General features: G+C 46.4%; 1 pseudogene; it reads right to left on the bottom strand.

Annotated features, from left to right (window-relative positions):
* Positions 1–944: 944 nt before the first annotated feature.
* The window catches only part of LOC144180133 (uncharacterized), a 45871-nt pseudogene continuing 39722 nt past the window's right edge, over positions 945–7093 (bottom strand).

Raw genomic sequence — 7093 nt, 5'->3', positions numbered from 1 at the left:
AGATAAGAAACTCAATCCATATTTTCGCGGAAAAAATGGTGCTGTTTGCTTTTCTTCAACTTCGAAGGCAGCTTAAATTTTGTGTAACACGCCGACCTAAACCACTCGGCCTCGGAGGAAAGCAGATGGGACGCGCTGATTCGTGGGACCTCAAAGTTATAATCTGCCACCAGCTCACGAGGTATGTCCATGGTGATGGCAAGGAGGCTAGCTGCGCGCGCACGCCCGTTCTCTCCCTCCATCTCGCACCCGGTAAAGCATAAAACGGAAGATCGGGATGTGCGCGTGCAGAGACCTCAAAGGAACATGCGAAAATGTCTCTCTGAAAGCCATGAAGCTGAGCAAGAGCTTTTTGCACGCTTCAGCGTTCCAAGAGAAAAACATAAAAGATATTCGAGGATTTTTTCTAAATACAATCTTCCTTTATATATACTCTTAATGCTGCAAATTTAAACATAGGTCACTCTTAGTTGCGTGGCGCACTCTGGTTAGGTTTTAGGGTTATTTCCGCGGACTAGTGTTCTATATTATTAGGAATAAGATTATCCAAACGTAGACACGGTACTTGTATACTGTACCCATGTTTTGATCCGGAAGGAAACATGACTTTCGATTTGCTGAGACATAGACGTACGCAGACCTCCTTAGGGGGTAATCTGCAGTATTTCTGATTGCATTGCAAAATACAACTTACCATTCGTAGTTATCATTTCGTAGATTCCTATGTCCTCACCAATATCCTACGTTTGTCTTTTGCAGACAATGATGCCGGCTTCGAGACCACAACCACAACCAATCCTGACTTCTTGCCGTTTCCTGCCACCCAAGAGCTGCTCCACCTGCCACAACACAGCAGCAGTCATTCTCCCCCGTTAAGGAACGTCTGCCTGTACACCCACCGTGAAAAAAGCGACACCAACAATGCCACTGGCTTGAACCACGCTTCACGTGGACAGGGCCACGATGACGGCTGCGACGTCCTGGTCGAATGTTGCGCCGTTCTTGGTGACGACCTGAGGCTGACTCTGCAAGACCCGCTGCCACAGAGCCATGACAAAGCGAAGTCGTTACAGCTAGAACTGCTGACGAAATGCAATGTCTCACAGTATAGCACCGGCAAGTTCCTCCTCATGGTTCATTCGAGGTACTCGACGTTCCGTGGGCTTCTAGAACATGGCCCCAGAGCTACCAGTGTATTCATTCAAGACGCACTGCGCATGGCACATAGGAACCACTATGCAGGCATTCGTTTCTGGTTGCACGAGTTCGAGAGAAAATTACTCGCCCTCCCTCTACTCAACGCTATTAGAGAATTGGCAGCAAGGCTACGGAAACGAAACTGCACTCTAGGATTCTTTCTCCCCCACCCAGAAGCGACGCAAGCGGGGTACGTGAAAGGACTGCGGCTGTTAGAAGGATTTCTGAATGCCCCTCAGTCCATACTATTGTACCCAGCCACTTTTGGGTTTCCGAACAAGAAAACTGTGCTCACATCCAAGCGCATTCAAATGGCGTTTAAGTCTAGAAGGTCTGTGTGCTACATCTTCAACTCTGGAGTGGCCACTTCAACCGACCAAGGAATTCCCACGCCACGTAACGTCATCACGCCTCCCTCAGAATGGCGTGCAAACGTACTCGAACATGGCCGCCTCCCTGAGATATGTCGCTCCTGGAACGCCTCCTCGAAATCTCCGTCAAATTGTTATTACAGATACATTTGCAATGGGAACAAAAAAGGACTATTTCAGACCCCCGTCAGAATAAGGAGGCTTCGCAAGGAGCTTCACAGCCGTTCTGGATTTGATTGCTTTGGAACATTTTACGGTGCGCGTAATTTTTGAGGCGCCTGTTATAAACTTGCATCGCTGTCTGAAGAATCAAGAAGGTTTGTTCAATGAATTGTAGTATTACTGCTCCGCGATATGTGAACAAAAGTCTGTGGGAGCCTTTTGTATAACTTAGCATCAATTCAAACAACCAATTGAATTATAATGTAGCGCTAGGGACCACAACAGAATAAATGGGCTTTTCCAAAATGTCGATTCTTTGTGTGTTTGTCTCCGTGCACATCTACTACTTTTCAAAAAGGCTACTGTTTTCAAAAGTTCTATCTTTTGGGCTAAAACTTTGGGCTAAACGCATTCTATGTGGGGGCAAGTAGCTGTTTTTCTGTGGGCATAAATTTGCCGGGGTTTGGCCACTTCTCAACCACATGAAAACACATTGTATGAATGATTTACTTATGTATATACAAATATAAAAAATATGAATATACAAACCCAGATGGTTTCATTCAGGCTCGAGAATATACTTCACATAAAGCGGAGAAGACAGTCGAGGAAATTATCGACTTATCGAGGAAATTATCGACACAAGACTTATCGATGCAGAAGCCCATTTATAATGGTATTAGCTTCTAGGAGAACCAGAACATCTTCGTGTATATGATCGCGTGACACCTATTGATTGAAGAGATAGGACCCAAAAATACGCCAAAGTTTAATTTATTCATTTATTTGTTTGTTTACGCCCTAAAAAAATCATTGCCTATTGCAAAACTGTCCTGATTGTAAGAGAAGAAAGTACAATTAACAGTGGCTCCACGTGCAGGTGCATTTGCACTAGAGGAGTATAGATGATAAAGTTTGAAAGAGAGCTAGAAATACGTTTATTTAGCGCGAACGAGCAACACACAGTGAAGTTTATCCTATGAGGTTTAGTAAGGCGCAAGCCAGCGAGCTCACCAGGGCTAAGTGAGTTTTTGTCCCCAAGATGATCTGCGCGACCTTCTAGTGCTTGAGAGAGAGAGAATAAACGTTTATTTAAATCAACGGGGGGGATTGTGCTGAAGCTTGAAGGAGGCGTCCTCAGTCCAGGATGCCTTGAGCGCGGGCAGCATCGACAGCCCTTTGAGCCAGCCGAAGCTGGTCGTCCAGGCTGGTGCTCGCCAAAGCGCTCTCCCAAAGCTCGACAGTGGAAAGTGTCAGGTTGGGAGGAATCGGTGGAGATTGGTCACGTCCTCCGACCATATGGCGTAGCGTTCCGGGTTCTCCGCAAAATCGGCAAAGCGGGGAGTTCTGTCAGTCGAAAAGGTGAATCCGGATAGGATGGGGAATTTATTAGTCTTGAGAGCACGTAAATGACGTTCGTGCTCTCGGGGTAGAGATTTGTATGGGGGAGCGAGTGTCTGACGCGACAGCCTGTAGTGCTGCGTAATCTCGGCGTAAGAGGTCAAGGGCTGCTTGGGTGAAGGGTCGGAGAAGAGCGTCATTTTGTGGCCAGAAATTGACTGGGTGGAATGTTGCGATGGGGTATGTCAAGCTACGTAGTTGTACAGCGTGAAGGAAGGGTAACTATGTGACAATATAGCGTACCCAAAGAATGTACCATTTTTATTCCAGCAGCGGATGTGAGCTTCGTAGCTGATTAGAGAAGTCCGCAGCATTTCAATGTTTACTTCACCAGAGTCGTCGAAGCAGCGCTGGTTAGGCCCGCCAAGCTCAATGGCGAGTTACATGGAGGTCCGTGCACCATGCGATTGGGAGGAATAATGCTGCTGAAACAAGTCGGCTTTCTACAGCGCGAGACCCGCTATTCTAAAGTGGTTGGTTCCATTCCTATGCTAAACACGCATTTGCCGTATTTACATTATGAAATATTAAGACATTCGTCACATCGGCATCTTTGAATGCAGCCTCTCTTTGCCGCGTTTAAACACGCATTTGCTGTCTTTAAACTTGGAATTACTAAGACATTCGTCACATCAGCATCTTTGAATGCAGCCTCTCTTTGCTGCGTTCAATGCACGAATTTTTAGAAGATTTATATGGGAGCAAGTGCCAGCGGAAACCAACATTTCGGTGTTTTCCACCGAAGCCGTCTTCCTTTACTCCATGCATGCTTTTCCTGCATGCATTCCCGCTGAGAGTACACGGCCACGGATAACTCCAAGTACAGATATTGGGCTAAAGTGCGCGGGCAAAAAGAGGAGGTATCATAGCCCGCGGCGTCCCAAAGCACCGGTATTTATTTCCTGAGTGCGTCTTCAGGGCCGTATCGGAGATGGAAAATTTGCGCGTTAAGATGTCGTGAGTTTAGCGGAGTGCACTGCGACGAGGTTTGTTATAGCACGTGACATTTCATGGTGCATTAAAATATGCTTAAGTACTTATATACAACTATTTCACATCGTACTTGCGTATTTTTGCTAGCTTTTATTTCTTTGTCTTTCGGCACGAATTACTTCGTGTGGCTTCTTTTCTGCTATACGGCGTTTCGGTTAGTTTATTATTTTTCATTTCCTAATGAACTACGTCAGTAGGAAGACTGTCATACGCCACAGCCTGCCGAGATTCGGGATTCTGTGAGGGCGGTATACACCCTTCCTACTCCCGTGCCATCACGTTAGGTGTCACGCGGAAAGGAACTATTTTGCAACTTTAACTTTTCACATTCAATGTGATGAATCTTGCGAAGCCGGCACGTGACCTCCTCAAACCACCCATTTGCGCACCAATCCCCCAAGTGAGAACGTGCTGCGATGCAAGGAATGGCAGCAACGACAACAACTTTTCAGATTTGTTTGCTTTATTTCCTTTTGCTCATCATCGCTCCTGTTCGACGAAGCTTTCTACAGTGGATTTTTTGGTAGCGCAAGCTACACTACACTGCCTCGGTCAGTCTTCGCTGGGTGACCAATTTTTCACTTAAGCTCTAGAGGTCAAACCACATGCCCTTCTCCAAGCGCCGGGCATGAAGCCGCGCCGAAATGGCGAGGAGAGATAGGCGACAGGGGAGAGATATGCTTATTCTTGGAGGAAACCAGCGCCAACCTAAACAAAGACAAAGGAAGTAGACCGCAAGGATAGCTGCAGGTATAAGAACTAAAGTTTAATATTAAGAACGGCGAAGTTGAACACAAACCAAAACAAAAACAAATGTCCTGAGCAAAACAAGTTTAGAAAAGGCACGGTGAAAACGCGACTATCTAGACAGCGGCTATACTCAAGGCCCAGACTGATATGCAATCTCTTTAGGATGAAGACAGACGTTTGTTTGGATGACACACTTGGCTGCTCTTTTTGCTATGCGGAACACTTCGAAAATATCGCGGGGCGTTTGTTCAAAGTGCCTATCCGCGGCACTTAGTACAATGTGAAGAAAGATGGCATGATTGGGGGCGCTTTAATGATAACATAGCTTAATTCAGTGCAACAACAAAACGCCGAGAAAAACGAACCGCCCGCGCATAGCGAGGCGAACAGCCAGGCTGGTATTCTCGAAGTAGTCTTTTTATTTTATTTTATTTATTTTAGTACCCTAAGGGCCCGTGATGGGCATTACATATGGGGGGAAGGGGTTAAAAACAAACACAACACTATTTCACCGTTGAACGAGACGTGATATACAGAGTACATCCACCATTTATCGTTCTTCCTGGTGTCTTTTTTTTTTGTTTAACAGGGCATGTATGAACGCAAATAAGTTAGTACTGCAACAGGGTTATGTATAAGGTGCTAGCAAGAGCAACCCGTAAGATCAAAATCGACCGTAGTCAAATAGCAAAGCATACATGCAATAAAATCAAACATTTCTAAACTTTGTGCATTTTACAGGATTACACTATATAGACAACTTCAACTGCAAACAAATGCACATTTTAAAACACTTTTTCGACAAAACAGTGAGTAAGGCTTACTGGTCAAAATATTGGGTGATAAATGAATGCAACGCGGTTTGAAAGAAAGATGATTCTGTCAGATGAACAAGTAGTAGTGGGGTTATCTAGTTTATTGTAGGGAATGAGCATTGCAGATATATTTCAGATGGCGGTACATGCAGATGACACCAGAAGCCGCACATTATGAACGTAAGCGGCCCCAAAATGACGCGCTGTATATGCCAGGAGTACTGCGCGCTGTTGCGCCGTTTTCGCTAGAGGTGTATCGCATGCACAGCTATGACTATTTCATAACCCCAGCAGCTCAAAACTCCTGAGCAGGCAGAACTCAGCCCTTCTGGAATCGCGCCCCTGTTCAGTGTGACGGCAGATGCTCAGCAGACTTTTCCGCTGCTGAGGGGAATGATTGGGATTGTGGGTGAGGGAGAGAGAGGAAATATTTTAATGAACTCAAATGTGAGAGCCCTAGTCTGGGAATGTAAGCGTTGCCGTAGCCGTCTTGACCTGTGTCACCAAGAGAGTCTGGCGCTCCTCTCCGTTTTCTCTCTCCCGACCCACGGCCGAGCTACAGCGACGGCGTCCACCGTTGTAGCCCCGCCGTGGCCGACACTGCTGCTGCGTTCGGAATACCGCCCTCGCGAATTCCAGGTAACAGCGGGCAGAATCTCCGGTTTCAGTCATTGTAGAGAAACGTGCGTGAATTCAAGTGACATGTCGTGGACAATTGTTTTGGGTGTTGTTTAAAGCTTTGCTTTCCAACCACCTTCAGAGCGTGAATTGGAGCCAATTTTGTAAGTGATCTCTGGGGATATTCTAAGATTCTGCAATACTACAATGCCGCATTAACCTCAGACTAACGGAATTTCCGAACGACTAAATACTAACCTGGCCGACACGCTTCCCAGCTGCGTTAAGCCGAACGCAGCGACTCGGCCGCCTCGCTTACTTGATTGATTGATTGTAGGGTTTAACGCGCCGACGCAGCGCAGGCGATGAGGCGCGCCGTAGTGAAGGGCTCCGGATTTTATTTTGACCACCTGGGGATCTTTATCGTGCGCCGAAATCTCGTACACACGGGCGTTTTTGCTTTTCGCCGCCTCGCTTACTTATGTGACGTTTCTCTGCAATTGGTCACGGCATAATACGGCCGGGTTTTCAACGATATACCTCAACTGTGACCATGAGACTACTATACCACTGCAGTCACTCCTATGTCGGCAAACTAACTATCATTGCGATTGGAGTCCGCCTTGGATACCACTGCTCGCACCAATTAAACTTGGCTGATTTCCCGCAACATGACTGCTACATCCCAAGCTAATCAGAAAAGGTTTATTACTCCAGACACCAGGGGATGCACTTCTCGCCAGGATCCCTTGTCCTTTTGAAGCATACCCGCCGTTTTGGATTTAT

This window comes from Haemaphysalis longicornis, unplaced genomic scaffold (assembly GCF_048455015.1).
Source record: "Haemaphysalis longicornis isolate Haplotype H1 unplaced genomic scaffold, Haemaphysalis longicornis Haplotype H1 scaffold_4, whole genome shotgun sequence".
Taxonomy (NCBI): domain Eukaryota; kingdom Metazoa; phylum Arthropoda; class Arachnida; order Ixodida; family Ixodidae; genus Haemaphysalis; species Haemaphysalis longicornis.
Note: the sequence above shows the minus strand (reverse complement) of the source record. Positions and strands in the feature narration are given on the sequence as shown.